This window comes from Micropterus salmoides, unplaced genomic scaffold (genome assembly GCF_014851395.1).
Source record: "Micropterus salmoides isolate LMB-PRFRI ecotype aquatic unplaced genomic scaffold, ASM1485139v1 Ms_hic_scaffold_1, whole genome shotgun sequence".
NCBI classification, from domain to species: Eukaryota; Metazoa; Chordata; class Actinopteri; order Centrarchiformes; family Centrarchidae; genus Micropterus; species Micropterus salmoides.
The window spans coordinates 25,283,858-25,300,931 of record NW_024040040.1 but is presented as its reverse complement, the minus strand read 5'-3'; the positions used below and the strand labels follow the sequence as shown (position 1 = coordinate 25,300,931).

Sequence of the window (17,074 nt, the reverse complement as noted above, 5' to 3'; positions counted from 1 at the left end):
GGGTCAGACAGCAGTGTGGAGCTGTGTGCTCGGGAATTGTGGAGCTGTAGGCTCGTGTTTACTCCCTCAGAGGAGGGAGGGTGTTAAAAGTGTTTATTAATTTAAGTGTTCAGTTTTGTGTTTTGCTTGCTTTCTCTTTTAAGGAAATCGTTTTCTGTTGCTGATTGACTTTAATTTGTTAATAAAAATCTTTATTTTGGTTGCACAGAATCTGTGGAGTATAAATTATTTCTATTAGTATAATATTCTAACATTAAATTAAAACTAATTTCATTGCTAGGCCTACTGTTGCAGTGTTGGTCAGGAAATGTAATAATATTACTTTACTTTACATTTACTCATTTTCCCAGTAACTAGTAGTGTAATGGATTACTATTTCCAAAACATTATTACAGTTACTAATCCAAGTAACGCTGCAGTACTGAGTTACTGAACGCACCATCCTTGGCGTGAATGCACAACTGGGTAGCAGGTCAGCTGCACTGGACCTGATGTTATTCAAGTCAGCTGTTAGTATAATGTTACTATAGTACTTATATAATCTCAGCGTATTCAGTCAATTTTAATATACTGAATTGTTTACCACTAGTTTAGGCCTATTAAGAATATTATATTCCAGTTACCAGTGTTGGGAAGTAACTAGTTACATGTAATTTAGTTACGTAATTACAAATGAACTGTAACTAATATGTTACAGTTACTGGGGAAAATGTGTATTTAAATCACAGCTTCTCATGAAAATGTGCATGATATTACATTGCAAAGTAACCTTCCCAACACTGCCCAGTGTTACAGCAGTTTAATTTTTGTGGAATGTTTCCATTTATTAAAATCCATGCGCAAGAAAAACAGTCTACATTGGTCTCTAATTTATTAATGGTAAGTAAATACTTGTCAATGATCATAACCATTCATGCAGAACAATTATGGTAGGTTGTAGTCTTAACACTGTGCTCGTAAATTATTTTTTCTGCTTCCCATGTATTTATTTTTTGGGATATGTGCAAGTGAAACTCTGTAGAGGCCTGCATCATCCATCCTGTCAACTGGTCACCTCGTGCTGCTGTTCTGCTTGCACCTTGCAGGTGCCGTTGACTCTGTTACAGCTAATGTTCTAATGTTACATACTGTAACTGGCTTTACCGGAGGGGAATGTATCAAACATTTCAAATACAGCAAGCGTATTTTACAGTATAGTACTACCAACATGTCATGTGTGCAGACCGTCAGAGTGCTAAAATAGTTAAATATAATCAACAACTACAATACAGTCCCATAAAATAGAGCAGTGTCTGTATGTTTGCATAAAAATCAAATCCCTCATCTTCAGCTTTGAGTAGACCTATATCGGGCTCAGCTTCCCCTGTGCTGGACTCTGCCTCTGCTGATTGTACAGCTACATATGCATGAGAAGAACATGAGTAATAAATGTGACTAACAATAATACCTTTTGTAATTCTATCTCTACATATGATTGCCTACTCAGCCCTGCACACTGCCCCTGTACCTGTCACTGTTTTTTCTGGTTCCATTGACCTTCTCCTCCTCCTCCTGCAGCACCTCCTCTTTTTTCTCTCCCTCCTCATCAACATGACTAGGGTCATCACCACCCTGTATCTCTGCATCACCTCCACTGACCTTAACAGCTAATATACATAATATGCTGCTAGGTCCTGTCTCACCTGCACCTGCCACGGCAACTTCCACCAAGGAAGCAGTCGGTTAATTTGGCACATTCAGCTGCCTCTTGTGCCGACATCTTTTTCTTCTTAATTCTCATTTTTTCGGCAGCACACACTTCTTTTTCCTCCTTTTTGCCATATTTATTGGCTGTGTTGCACTTGTCACACAACCTTGGGCTGAGTTCAGCCCCGACAAAACGTAGCAAACCGGTGCTAAAGGTTTTGGATTAAACTCGCCCCAGATGGAAAGTAAACTCTTCTGATCAGCGTCGTTGAGCCAATCAGATTTCAGCAAAAACGAGGATCAGTCCAAGGGAGGGAGGGGAGGGGCCGCTTGTATCCCCATCAATAGTGAAAGTATTAGTTTGGCCCAAACTGACAGGCACACAAACAGCGTTTGCTGCAGCTGACCAGTCCGCCAGCACGGTCGCAGATCATTCAGTAAAACATTTGAAACTGAAAAATGTCAGTATTTAGGGACATTAAATCAGTTTAATATAAGAAAAAACATATGAAACTGTAGGCTAATTGGTTGTCCCGTCTCTTGATTCTCCAAAATCTAATATTAGAGGACAAAAAGTAATCTTCAGAAAATAATAATAAATTATTGTATTTTTTTAGGGGTGCTTAGATGAAGTTTAGGGGTGCTTCAGCACAACTAAAATTGTCTAAAATCGTCCCACTATCCATCGATAGTGAGCGCTACTGCCAGGACACAGGTTAATTCCTGGATGACTGCAACTTTACCCAAGTTCACTTCAATTGACCCTTCGCTAAGCCACGCCCCCCTTAGTTAGTTGTTAAGTCCGACAAACTGTCTGACCTGTCTGATTTATCACTGCGCTGCCACTGTCTGTAACCGCACTCCCTGAAGAAATATTGTCTAATTTTTGGAAATATGAAAAAAGCGATCTCAGAAAGGACACAGAAATGTTTTCATTATACAGTTGAAGGTTATATTCAGGCTGTCAAACTGACGTGAAAAAATAAAGACAGAAGCTGAAGCCTACTGATCACACATGAGTTATATACATCCAGGGGCTACTCGACTAGCATGGTGTGACTTACAGATCATAACTGTCTCACTGTTAATGCTTACCAGTGGGTATTTCTCGCAGATCCACGCAGGCGCACACAAAAAAGGTGTAGACCAAATTAGACTGTATTAAAGAGGTGGTATTATGCTTTTTGGCTTTTCCCCTCTCCTTTATTGAGTTATATATCTTTTTTGTGCATGTAACAGGATTGTAAAGTGAAAAAGCCCAAAGTCCAGCCCAAAGGGAGTTCCCATCTCCCACAGAAAGCACCGCTCTGAACTGCTTGAAAACAGCTTGTTTGTAGTCCAGCCCTTCACTTCCTTTACCTGTGATGTCACAATGAAAACGCATCATAAAGCATAAATTTGCCAAGCGGCTAGCGGGGGTCAGGCACGCCCTCAAACCACACTAGTCTGAGCGGAAACCCTTTGGCTCGACTTGCCTTTGTTTGGTTTTCCATTGTAGAAATGTTGTACCTGTACCTGCTTCCAGGTACTTTTTTTCGTATCACCTCACCTCTGTCGAGGTTCCAAGCAAGCTGAGGGATACTAAAATGTAACGTGAAAACATGACAGATACTACGAACTTTGTAGTACAGACCACAGGTGACTTGTGGTGTACACACATGGCAAGTTTCTTTGTGGGAGAAAAGTCTTAGACAATGCAATGCAATTCTTTGAATCCTGAATATTGGGATACCCGGGATCCAGGTTGGGCTGGGTTAAGCATGACTGCTAAAAATTCTTTTCCAGGTCATTACAAATCCTGTATAAAGTTACTCCTCAAGAAGCACAGTGTAAACAGAGAGAAAGGGTTAAGGGGGCGGCGGTGGGGGGCAGTCTGGGGCTGACAGACAATTTTCAAGGACATTCCTGAACAATTAACTTGCGGTTTTAGCTATCTACCCCATTAGTCTTGGGGGTTTGGAAACAGCCATTGATTTTGGATGTCAGCCACTTTCATTTTATGTAAATTGCACTAAATGGCAGGGAAACAAAATCAAATTGAATTTTCGGCGCTGTTACTTGTAATGTGAAATTAGATATGTGGCCATGTGTGACTGAACAAGCCAGCCACAGAGACAGAAAGAGCAATGGTGCAGTATGGGTAGGCTACAAGCCATATACATTTTGTTAAGTGCTTTTGCTATATGTGTACTGCAAAATAACAGGCAAGTGCAGGTACTCAATTTAATTTCTTTCTTGATATTTCACCTGTGTGGATTTTGATAACACTACCAAGATTTACTCTATGTATTGAATCTGACATACTGTATAGAAAATGTTGTGCTGATATTTTGTATCTTTAGGATTTGATCATTGCAGGCAATTCTTCTCCAAAAAATAGCCACTGACACATAATTTGCAGTAAGCTGTCATGTGACACTGGTACTTCCACTGAAAGCCATACTTTAACACCTCTGCACCATTTCAGGGTAAAACAGTCTGGACAGCAGGGCCTTTAAACAGTAATTCCACTGCAAACTAGTAATGACATAATGCTCTTTCCACACCCTGTGCTAACACCCTTTGAAGCTAATTTATGATATGTAATGATATGGGTTTATAAATAGCATTGAATTGACTTGTGTGTTGCACTGTAGTGCCAACACAGAAAAAACAGTGTAGGGTATACACATCTACACTCACATTAACAAGAATGACAATGGTTGGTGTTTGACTGTTCAGTCCATCCAACAATTTGCTTCAGACTTGAAAACTGAGCAACTGAACAAATCTTATCAAGTGTCCAGACTGAAAATAGCGCTGCTAAAAAAATTCAAGGGGCTCAATGGGTAAGGGAGTGTTGATTCAGGTATTGATGAGACGATGAAATATGATCTAAAATGTCCAGTTTGAGTAACAGGTCCATGTCCTGGTCCATGACCTGTTGCCAAACAGGTAAAACTGAAAGTGGGGGCACCTGCTAATAATCCTTTATTGCACATAAAGACTGTGTGTAGTACAGTATGTTAAAGTAAAGCCAGAAAGTGGGGTCTGGTAACTATGATAAATGTTTACTATTTGACCTTTGTTAACAACCTGTCTGATTGTCTGACTGCTTGTGTTGCTTGTGCCGTCTGACTTTTCTTCCCATATTCCCACATGACCGCAATCTCTTGATGAGTATAACAACAAACAGGAGCTAAAAGTATTCAAATTAAGATCCAGGTAGTATGAAACCAGAATGTGTCTTTTAAAGCTGAAAGTCACCACTCTCTGTTGAACAAAATGTGCTGGAGTAGCCAGGTAAGTAAGCCAGTATGAAATATTGCATTTGTGTTCCACACTAGTGCTCGTTTGCCCTTAATGATAGGTGATCATTCATTCTACCACAACGTCACAGCAATTAAGAGCTTTCCACAGATTCAGTGTGTGAGTGCAGGCATATTTGTGAGCACATGAATGTAATATTTACATGGGGCTGTCTTGACAGACGTGAGGAAGTCAAGCTGGTGATGTTAGTGTTTACCCAGGGGCCTCACGTCCCCCCTCAGATATTCAGCACTCTAAGGCTGCAGGGAGCTCTGCCACTCAGTGGCCCAATTCTGTCTCTCCATCTTCCCTTTCTCCTCTCGCCTGCCAGAATCTGCAATGCATGGATGAATATGCATCACTCCAAACATAGTCACACATGCACATGTCAAGACACACACATGCGCACACACACACACATCCATAGAGCTGTCCAAACATAAAATACAAGAAGAAATTGGATAACCCTGTATTTGTAATTGTGGAAAATCAGATTGTTGCAGCAGCATAAAGAGCTGCATTGGAAAAAGAACTGGAACAAGAGTATATTTAAACAACAATCAAACAGTAAACCAAAAAATCAACAAGCAATACATTTTAATAAAGAAGCAAGAAGTGAAAGTTACTACATACTGTAAATGTTGTGCTGATGAAAGTTTAAACATGGTGGTAAATAATATAGTCCTTGTGTATTTTTCTTATTTCTGGGACCTTACAGCACCACTTTATTTGAAAACATGTTGAAAAAGAGAATATCAGGAATTTTATCCATACAACCAAAATATGTGCACATATGGCCCAGGTTTAAAAAAATTTGATTATTGGATGATAAAATGGTAGAATCTGACCTTAGCCATTTCAAATATATATGTTCAGCTTTAATCTGATGAAGACAAAAAACAGGGGCCAGCAGCTAAAAACAAAAAATATAGTTGAAGATAAAAAACGTTATTAAAGAAGGAGACCTCAGTGTTTCCATCATTCATATCAATGGGCTAGGGATGGTTGCAACGCTTTTTACACTTCTCTAAGTTAATCAGAGACTATTCGGATTAGATCAACCAAATTGTTATATCAAACTTACATCTGGCTACTAATTACCCATACCATTGAAAGATTACATATGACACGTTGTTCACTATATTTATTAGAATGGAAGAAGTCAGATTTTGGACTGACCCCGACCCTGGGGACAGCTGCAACATGATTAGGGACAGTAGCAGCAAGTTAAAAATACATTAAATTTCAATAATTGTGCTTTTTGTCTCAATAAGCAAAATTTAAAGTAAAATGCTCTTTGGGGAGTAGTCTTAACCCCATAACCACCAAATACATGCACCTAAGTCTTCCACAAACCAAGGAAAACGGTGAAATTTTTAGTGACTTGCAGAATGATGTCACGGACAGCACCACTGCTGAAAAAACATTCTAGGGGAAACACTGGACATGATTGTAATCTCACAGTCTGATCCAATACATTGTTGAGACTTGGAATACGATGGTTTGAGCAGGACATCAAAGCACAACAAAACAAATGTTCTGACAGCCTGCAACAGACCTTCTGAATCCATTGTATAAATAAAGTATGCATGAATCATGTAAAGACAGCAGTATATTGCTTGTATATGATAATTATTGATAAATGAGTGAAGAAGAGCAGATTTACTCTTCTGTAGCCAAGAGGTTGGCTCCAACCAGAGGAAGGGAGTTCTAAAGCAGGTGAATAGTCTTTTACTTGTGGTTCTTAGAGTCTCCAAAAGTAGAATGGGAGCTAGAGCTTTCAGCTATCCTCTCTTGTGGAACCAGGTTCCAGTTTGGGTTCAGGAGGCAGACACCATCTCTATATTTAAGAGTAGGCTTAAGACTTTCCTCTTTGATAAAGCTTATAGTTAGGCCTGGCTCAGGTGAGTCCTGAACCATCCCTTAGTTATGCTGCTATAGGCCTAGACTGCCAAGGGACTTCCCATGATGCACTGAGCTCCTCTCTCTCTTCATCAGTATATAACCTCATCCCATTAATGAATGTTACTCCACTGCTTCCCTTTCCTGTGGTCTTGTGCTTTCTCGTCCCTCTCCTCTCTCCTTCTGTCACTTTCTGCAGGTGCTCTGGAGTTGTGGAGTCTGATCTGTGGTTGTGGGTCATCTGCTGCTACCATGTTCTTGCTCGACATTCGCTGATACAGTTATTAACAGTCCTATTATTATTATCAATATTTTTATTAACAGTACTTATCAGTACTATTTTTCATTTCATTCATTTTTCATTTTCTGTACCACTACTATTTTTACTGTTTCAGTGTCTCTCCCTCACCAATCGAGACAGATGGCCGCCCACCTTGAGCCATGGTTCTGCTCCAGGATTCTGCTTCTTAAAGAGGTGGTATTAAGCTCATTTTCAGGTTCAAAATCTTAATAAGGGGTTGTACCAGAAGAGGTTTACATGGTTTAATTTTCAAAAAACACCATATTTTTCTCATACTGCACATTGCTGCAGCTCCTCTTTTCACCCTATGTGTTGTACGCGCCACTCTTGAGCTACAGAGTGATGCATCTTACTTGTACAAAATCTTTGTTGGGAGTTGCACATTCGCAGTTCCCAGGTAAGGACTACTAGCCAATCAGAAGCAGAGAAGGGCGGGTCGTAAGAAACAAGGTAGTGTGATCCAAATCAAAGCCGCTTCAGACTGAGACCGTAACCTAGCAGATGGTATAAGTTACTCACAAGTTCACAACATCATTGTTCCACATCTTACCATTAGGAGTAAACGTTGAACTGTTGCCGGTGTTCTGACGATCTATGCTGCCTTGCCCAAAAATGCTACCATAGCGCAAATCGATAGACTCGACTCTACTCGGCCCTGCTCCGTTTTCCATTGCAGATAGTACCCAGAGATAGTACGTAGCTTGTCGTCATAACGACGCCACACACAACTGCCGTGACGTAATGTTCAATGCGACACACACACCAGCGATCCACACAGCTTTCTCTTTTTCAAGTTAAAACGTTTCAACATTACTCAGAATGTAAAGACAGATAAGCGGTATGAAAACCTTTCAGCTGTGTTTTCCTCTGCCGTTGTTGCTGCAGCGGTCTGTGTGACGGCGGGAGCAAGGGCTCTGTGAGCGGGCGGCTGGCCGGCCTCACATGCTCCTGCCGCGGGTTGGTACAGGCTTCCCCTGCAAATATTCAAGCACATTTTTGTTCGCCATCACTTCTCGTAAACCTGTCAATATTCGAAATCTACACAGCTGATTTCTCACCTCAAAACTTCTCAGAAGTGGATTTAGTGATGAAATTCCATACGAAAATTGTAAAATATAAAACTTTCTGTTGCTGGCCTCTGTCTGGTGCAGCAATGATGATGCAGTGAATAGAGAATATTCTCTCTGACCAATCAGCAGTCTGTCCTGTTTTCATGTTACATTTTAGTATCCCTCAGCTCGCTGGGAACCTGGAGGGAGGTGAGGTGATATGAAAAAAAGTACCTGGAAGCAGGTACAGTTGCAACAATTCTACAATGGAAACCCAAACAAAGGCGAGTGGAGTCAAAGGGCCTCCGCTCAGACTAGCTTGGTTTGAGGGCGTGCCTGACCCCCGCAAGCTGCTTGACAAGCTTTATGACGCGTTTTCATTGTGACGTCACAAGTAAAGGAAGTGAAGGGCTGGACTACAAATGAGCTGTTTCAAGCAGTTCAGAGCAGAGCTTTCTGTGGCAGTTGGGAACTCCCTTTGGGCTGGACTTGGGCTTTTTCATTTTGCAAACCTGTTACATGCACAAAAAAGATATATAACTCAATAAAGGAGAGGGAAAAAGCCAAAAAGCATAATACCACCTCTTTAAACTGAAGTTTTTCTCAGCCTTTGTGGCCAAGTGATGCTATTGGTCAATAACATTACAAAGACTACGGTTTAGGCCTGCTCTGTGATAACTGTTGTTATGAATTGGTGCTTTCTGCTAACGCCTTTGTGAAAAATAACTATTTGTTTTCTCCAAGTATGCTTGGTCTCTATGTTGACAATTTAATCCAAGAAATAATGTAATCTCTGTATATTAGATAAATTCTGATTGCACAAAGTGCAAATGCCCAAGGGCCATAGCCATTACTGAGGCACTGAGGTCATTTGAGGAAAGCATGTCAGCTTCAGTAACAGAGGTAGTGGGGTGTCCATAAATCAGAGGCAGCAGTCAGCGGCGGTGTCAGTAAGAATGATCCATCCATATGCAACCTTTTATTCCAGGGGTTGACAGATCAGGCCAGCCTGGTGCGGCCTTGTCAATGCTGCCACTATCATGGCAGCATAAAATACCCCTGACCGACCAAAAAGACTGTTAACATACATTGCATACATGCTTTAAGAGAAAAAATGCTGCATAACAATCAGCATCAGGTAATTGAGAAGTGGAGAAGCCCTTACAATTGTCTTTTAGACTAAGCAGTAATTTTTGCCCAGGAATTGATACAGCTTCTGTTCAATAAAAAGATAATGGTTCAAATTGTATCAATTCTGTTAATATTTTCTGTAACATGCTATGATCAGGAAACTTGCCTCAAAGCTTCACAGCTCTGTCACTTATAATTGTGTCCAGCAAAAAGTCTTTCTGTGCCCAAGGCCATCACATGACCTGCGTGTCCTACTGTTTCTGCTGCCTTCTGCTGCTGTTCCTGGGAGAAGAAGAAAAAGACATACTTTATTAATCCCGCAAGGGGAAATTCAATGTTTTTCTTCACTGTTGTTAATTTGTTAGCATTATACACACTGAGGTCTGAAATACACACACATGCACAAACATGTAGAGAGATGTCAGAGCGAGCGGTTTGCCACTGCGGAAGCTTGGTTGACTAACGGACAGACAGCTATTGCAACTACTGTACCTTAACTACTGTATCTTATAGCTGCACTGAATGGAAAATACTTGGAAAGCTCTCACAAAACTGTTTCCTACTTGACACAATAAGTCATATTTCCTTTTCATTATTTTTGTATATGTTCTTGATGGTTATATTTGATTATTTCATTATTCACAGTAGTTGTGTGTGTGCAGTTTCTTAATCTGCCCTTCCTTCTGGTCTCACAGCTTTTGATACAGCACCCCCTCCAGCTCCACAATACTTCCCAAATGGCTCAAAAGTTCAGCAGTCTTGTAACACACCTTCTCTTCCCTAGAAGGCTCCACACCGCTCTGCCATTATGTTCGAAAAGATCCTATTACTGTATCAACCCATTGACTTGCCAAAGCGGTAATGTCAAAGGAGGGAAAGCTGGACATGGAAGCATGCTGGGGACTAGCACTGGTCTTCTAGCAAAAAACCATCTGGTGGGTCTTCAACAAAACATTACGAGTGTCCTGAAAAGTTTACACCATCCTGTGATGCCTCTGTTATAAATACTGCCTGGAGAGAGCATCAGCTCCTGCAATCTGGCTGCCAGGGGGATACACAATGTGGAAGTCAAACTGCATAAGTTATAGGTTATTATCAGTGAACACTGTGAACTTGCTACCAATCAGATATACCTGAATTTATCTGTAACTGCCCACTTCAACCCAAACAACTCTAGTTTCACGGCACTGTAGTTTTCAATATTGCACTCGCCAAGTAAGCAATTTGGGCCTGCTGTTATTCAAAATGCTCTCAACAAGGGCTTTCTGCTGCTTTAAAGAATTTCCACCATAACCAGGTCAGATTAAGGAAGCACAGCCTCTGTGACTGCTTTGGATTCAACTACTTGCTATGTGCCACTTCGGACCACCCCTAATGTCCGCAGCCTCCCACATCAGAGCCACTCCCCATAAATGGAAAAAAGATACTTTAGAACAACCAAATAACCCTTTACCTTCCTACGCAGCGCTAAATCTCAAATACTCTCCGCAAATTTATCACATAAACCAAATTCACTACACCATCTGCTCGACGTCACAATAGTTGATATCATCGGTGAAAGCCATGTTCTCCTTCACCCTGCCTCCTAACAGAAAATGATTTATGCAACCTGTACAGGGAATAGGGCTGCTTAAGAATTTCCAGAAGGCACGTAGGGTCTCCCCTTTCTGCCTACCAGTGTTTTACCTGTACATAGCATTCTCTGTATCCTTAAAATGGCGGTAACACAAAACTGGGTTTCTTTCATCTGACCACTCAGAAAACTCATAGGCACAGCACCCCCCAATTACATGTGTGGTAGCTCGTTCCACCATCGTGGTGTCACAGATGAGAATAGCCGGGACTGGGATTGCTTTGTGTGAAGGGATGGCAGAGCCAGGCGGCATTCGTTGGAGGAGCGTAGCGGCCGAGAAGGAACATAAGTTTGTATTATGGAGTTTAGGTAGATGGGTGCACACCCAGTAGTCATTCTGTATGCAAGCATTAGTGACTTGAATTTGTTTCTGGAGGCCACGGGGAGCCAGAGGAGGTCACTGAGTAATGGAGTGACATGAGTCCATGTTGTCACTGTAGTTTTCAATATTGCACTCGCCAAGTAAGTAATTTGGGCCTGTTGTTATTCAAAATGCTCTCAACAAGGGCTTTCTGCTGCTTTAAAGAATTTCCACCATAACCAGGTCAGATTAAGGAAGCACAGCCTCTGTGACTGCTTTGGATTCAACTACTTGCTATGTGTCCACATGAGTCCTTTTGGGCTGATAAAAAACCAGACGCGCTGCTGAGTTCTGAACCATTTGTAAGTGTTTCACCGCACAAGCTGGAAGACCTGCTAGTAGGGCATTGCAATAGTCGATGGGAGAGATAACCATGGTCTGTACCAGAAGCTGGGTGGCGTACTGAGTGAGGTAGGGCCTGATTTTCCTTATGTTGTATAGAGCAAAGCGGCATGACCGAGAGACAGCAGCAACATGGTCTGAAAAGGACAGCTGGTCATCAATCATGACAGCCAAGATGGTTGCGGAGTCAATTTGTAGTTTGATGTTATGGTGGATAGATTGCTTGGCTGGAATGACCAAGAGTTCAGTCTTAGAGAGGTTTAGTTGAAGGTGGCAAGCCTTCATCCATGCAGATATGTCTGATAGACAGTCCGTGATCCGCGCCGAGACAGTGGGATCGCCTGGCGGGAAGGATAGGTAGAGTTGCGTGTCGTCTGTGTAGCAGTGGTAAGAGAAGCCGTGTGAGCGAATGATTGGCCCCAGTGAGGTGGTGTAAATTGAGAAGAGAAGGGGCCCAAGCACTGAGCCTTGGGGCACCCCTGTGGAGAGGCAGTGGGAGGACGATAATTGTCCTTGCCACAAAACATTGTGGGAACGCCCCGAGAGGTAGGATTCGAACCACAGGAGTGCTTTACTCAAGATGCCCATTGCTGAGAGAGCGGATAGCAGGATCCTGTGGTTGACTGTGTCAAAGGCAGCTGATAGGTCAAGCAGGATAAGAACCGAGGATTGGGCTGCAGCTTTAGCTGACCTTAGGGCTTCTGTTACAGAAAGAAGAGCCGTTTCAGTAGAGTGGGCACTCTTAAAACCAGACTGATATGGATCTAGGAGGTCATTCCCTGAGAGGAATTCTGAGACCTGTTTGAATACTGCCCGTTCAATAGTTTTGGATAAAAAAGGTAGAAGAGACACTGGTCGATAGTTCTCAACTTGAGTAAACGAGGAGAGTGAACAACCACTGACCTGGAAGGGCAGAGCAAAAGATGTAGTAGGACTGCTACAATGGTTGAGTTTGAGTGTTTCAGAGAATTGGCTAGTTATAGTCTCCACTTTGCCTGTGAAGAAGGCAGCAAAGGTATCAGCAGACAAGTTTGTGGGTGGTGGAGGTGGAGGAAAATAATTTCCTTGAGTCAGTGGCACTGCTTATTCTGTCATTATAGATCACAGTTTTGGCAGCACTGATGCTTGTTGAGAAGGAGGATAGGAGTAATTGGTAGCCCTTAAGGTCGGCGGGGTCTTTGGTTTTTCCCCATTTTCTTTCAGCCGCTCTGAGATCAGTACGGAGCCCACGGATGGTATCAGTTAGCCACGGGTGGGGCTGGTTTGGGCGAGCAGGCTTGGTGGATAGAGGACACAGGCTATCCAGGCATGAGCTTAGTGTAGAGCACAGAGATTGTGTGGCATCATTGACCTCAAGTGAGGAAAATGTGTTGTGGGAGCTACCACTGAGGCAAAGTGAGCGGGAGACAGGTTGCGGAGGTGTGAAACCAGTGGTGTTGGAAGAATGGGCTTTTCCTGTAGGCATACCGTGAACTGAATGAAATAGTGGTCAGACACATGTAGAGGTGTGACTGTTAGGCACTCTGTGGCACAGTTTCGGACAAGAACGAGGTCAAGCTCCTTGCCAGCAAATGTTCTCAGAAGAGATTAGTTTTCAAGAGTTTCTTGAAGTTAGAGAGTGACGCCTCACTCTGATGACATATGGTAGGTTGTTCCACCATCGTGGTGTCACAGATGAGAACAGGGACTGATATTGCTTTGTTTGTAGGATTGGCAGAGCCAGGTGATGTTCGTTGGAGGAGCGCAGTGGCCTAATAGAACAAATAACACAGTCTCCAGACATGGCAGCCAAAGATGCCAGTCCAGTGCAAGAGAGCTCACGATACACTGGTCACGGTGCCAGTTCACAGCAAATGTGGTGGGCACTAAAGCGAGCAATTAAACCGAAACAACAAAGAAAAAGAAAGACCACCATAGCAATGGCTCTCTAGCAGCTATACAACAGATACGTGGTTGAATATCTACCCTCATACACACATGTCCAAGAGACTCTCATAAAGGCAGTCTACCAGCGCAAATCACTACATTAAGCTAGACGCACCCCAGACACTGGGCTCTCCTCCAACGAAGATCACCCACGATCCCAGTCAGTTTGCCACTGGCAACTCTGCTGGGCATGCTGCTCCTGATGCCAGAGCTCACGACAAGACTCGTACACAGCCAAACTCAGTTGGCATCGCCCATGTGATCACCATGCTACATGAAGCATGCCCGCCTTACGTAGAGAGATAATGCCCTGAATATCCCCTGCTGATCGCCAGCAGGTGCCTCGTTATTTAATCACTGAATTACAGGTCCGGCCAGACCAACTGTGATGCAACATCCTTTCCACTTGGCTACATCAATCTTCTCCAAGTCAAGTTCTGTGATCTGCTTCAGGTTTAATGATTAATTTACACTTAGGTGTTGTCTCAGAGCACTGCTGCAGCAAATAATCCATCTGTATACTCATTATGCTCCAAACAGTCATATGTTTGATGAACAGTGTCTACATACACTGCCTTCATCTCATTCAGAGCACAAAAGCAGACACTTGTGTAGAGTGTCCACATCCTGCTCTTCTATTGGTCAGAACTACTCTAAGCTCTCACATTGGCTAGCACAATAAACCAGTGCAGCTAAAGAGTTAGTTATGACAGAGCAGTATTCCCAGTCACATCATGGTATGCAAAATCTGATTTTACAGGGCTGTTTTGCCACTATAAAGAGTCATGAAGTTATTTTAGGCATCCAGGTTGTCAAAGGCAGATTCATTTCCTGCATACACAATGTTGTAGGTAGTGTTGGGCAGTAACGTGTTACTCACTAATGCGTTACTGTAATAATATAGTATATAGTAATATACTAAGTAGTGCAACGGATTACTTTTCCAAAAGTAGTGCAACGTTTTACTTTTCCAAAACAGTAATTATTATTACAGTTACTAATCCAAGTAACGCTGCTTTACTGTGTTATTACTTTTATCATCCATCACTTTTTAAAGGAGTAATAAGTAACTAGTAATATATTACAATTTCTGAGTATCTAGCCCAACACTGGTTGTAGATGGCAACTGCACTGAAAAGAAAGCCGGTTTGATAAAAAAGGGTACAAGATGGTGCTGTTCAATATATAATAACTTCGGGAGAGAAGTTTCCTACAACCCCAAGGAATATTTAATTAAGACATCCAATATCTGCTGAGCTAAGGCTTTATGCAATCGTGCAAATGCTTTCAGCAGCTTAAGTTCTTAAGTAGTTCACTAATCAGATTCTGGATCAGTTTTGGATGATTTCAACTATTATACACTATTTTGTTCTTGATGATAACAACAACAAACATTCTGTAGTTTCTGATTCACACCTCTGGATAGATTCTTTTCCAAAGCAATGGTTACCGAGGCCTACTGGAGCTATGGTATTTAAAGACATTTTATTAGGGTTATTTTGTTTAGAGACAGAAGCCAATCAGACACTACGGTTATCATTAAAAGAAAACTTTACATACATACACTGGGGAAAATAGCATTTTTGTGTAGAGAAAAAAAAGAAACAACAACAATTTGGGTGGCACGATGGAGGCCCCATGCCTGAGTTGCCTAGGGCCCCCCAAATCACTAAATATGCCCTTGGAACTGTTGAATGCTGATACCAAATGCACTCCTGGCTCTTTGCTGTTGTCTTTCTCCATTTTATTCCCCGAAACTCCCCCTTGGCACCTGCTTTCAGCGTTGGCCATGAGCCACTGGCCAGCTGTGACACATGATTTACTGCAGGGATACATCACCCACCCCTATCATCCCTGCCCTTGACCTCCTTACTCTGGCCAGCATCAAAATTATCCTTCATCTCCCCACTCTGGTGAAAGCATATCAGGTTCAGTCAAACCAACTGATTACAACATATAGATCCCATATAAATGCAGTGAACTTATTGATGTGTTGATCCCTCCTGTAGTGATAATGGCTACATGACTGTTCCCAGAACAGTCCAGTGTGCCTGTATCTTAATCTGTTCCTGTTGTGATGAGTGATAGTATTGAGAGGTGCACTAAACTCAAGCTTCAATCTGTTATCTGGTCCATGTCAATGTCAGACTGCTATAGGCCCTTCCATTAATACTTCAAAGCTCCGCTTGATATCAGATCCCTCTCCAAGTCACTTTGGGCAAATCACCTTATTACTCCATGCAATCTGGATTTTTGTTTTTTAACTTAAACATGGTTGGATAACAGCAGTGGAGCCACATCTCTGAGTTAGCCCCTCAGTTTCCAACAGTAGTGTTTCTCAGGCTGGCAGGAAAGGTGGTCATGTGGCTGCTTTGTTTTAAATCTAACAAATCCTTTAACTTTTCCTTTTTGGACCGCTATACTGTGTTCTAGGGCAGGCACAAATTTCACAGACCCATAAAATACATTACTGAATTTCTACCTGTTATATCCACTGATTTGATGATGATGTAATGATGTAACGCAAACGATGCATGTGTTCATGAGCTCAAGCGGCAATACATGACGACTATTATGAAAGCTGTGTATAAATATGAATGTTTCGGACATACTAAGCTAATAATAGTGTTACTGGATAAAACGAATAAGACTACAGCTTCAAGACTTAAACTGAGCTGTGTGTTGCTTGCCACCTGTTGAAGGGCGAAGGGGGTTAGTCCGGAAGTTGGCATTGATTTCAGCCCTGGAGAAAAACAAAGGCAGGGTGTGGACATATTCTTGATATTTCGTGCAGTGGTTAGTTCATGGTCTTTAACAGCAAAGTTTGACAAAGTTCGCGATTGATGTCTTTTAAGCAACATCCGCCAAACCACCTCCATGTCAGTGAGGCTGATGCATGTCTTATGATTCAGTCTAACGATGTAGCCTGTGAGGCTGGTGGTGTCAATGTTTTATCTTCCTGGCGCTGTTTGTTCACTAATATTTATCTTCAATCAGGAATTTTTCAGCAGCTTTTGCTTGTTTAACTATCATTTAGAGGTTCATGCAAATGTGGAATGTGTGGATTATGGAGGATGGATTAATGCATATATAGGGGAAGGGTGATCCGTCTCGGAAGTATTGTCACTCGAGCTTATTTCAAGCCCCCCAGACAGTACATGAGACATGAGAGAGCTGTGCCCTGATTGAATAGGAAGGGATGAAGGGAGGAGGGATGAGGAGATGATGGTATGAGGGGATGACGGGAGCAGGTATGGGGGAGAGGGCGGAGGGAAGAGAGGATAAGAGGATGTGTGTAGAGATGAACGGATGAACGGAAGGGAAAGGGAGGGTGGCTCGAGCAATCTGAAACAAGCGGGGCAGGCTGAGTAGAACGGGTATACCTAACATTGACAGGTGATTGTTGGTGTTGTTAAGGCGTGGCCCCGCTCCCGAACCTTCATTTCAAAATAACT

The 17,074-nt window shown here is 42.3% G+C and overlaps 1 pseudogene; it reads right to left on the bottom strand.

The window, feature by feature from the left end:
* Positions 1 to 11,143: 11,143 nt before the first annotated feature.
* On the bottom strand, positions 11,144 to 13,811 carry LOC119918621 (annotated as a pseudogene).
* Between the last annotated feature and the right edge of the window lie 3,263 nt (positions 13,812 to 17,074).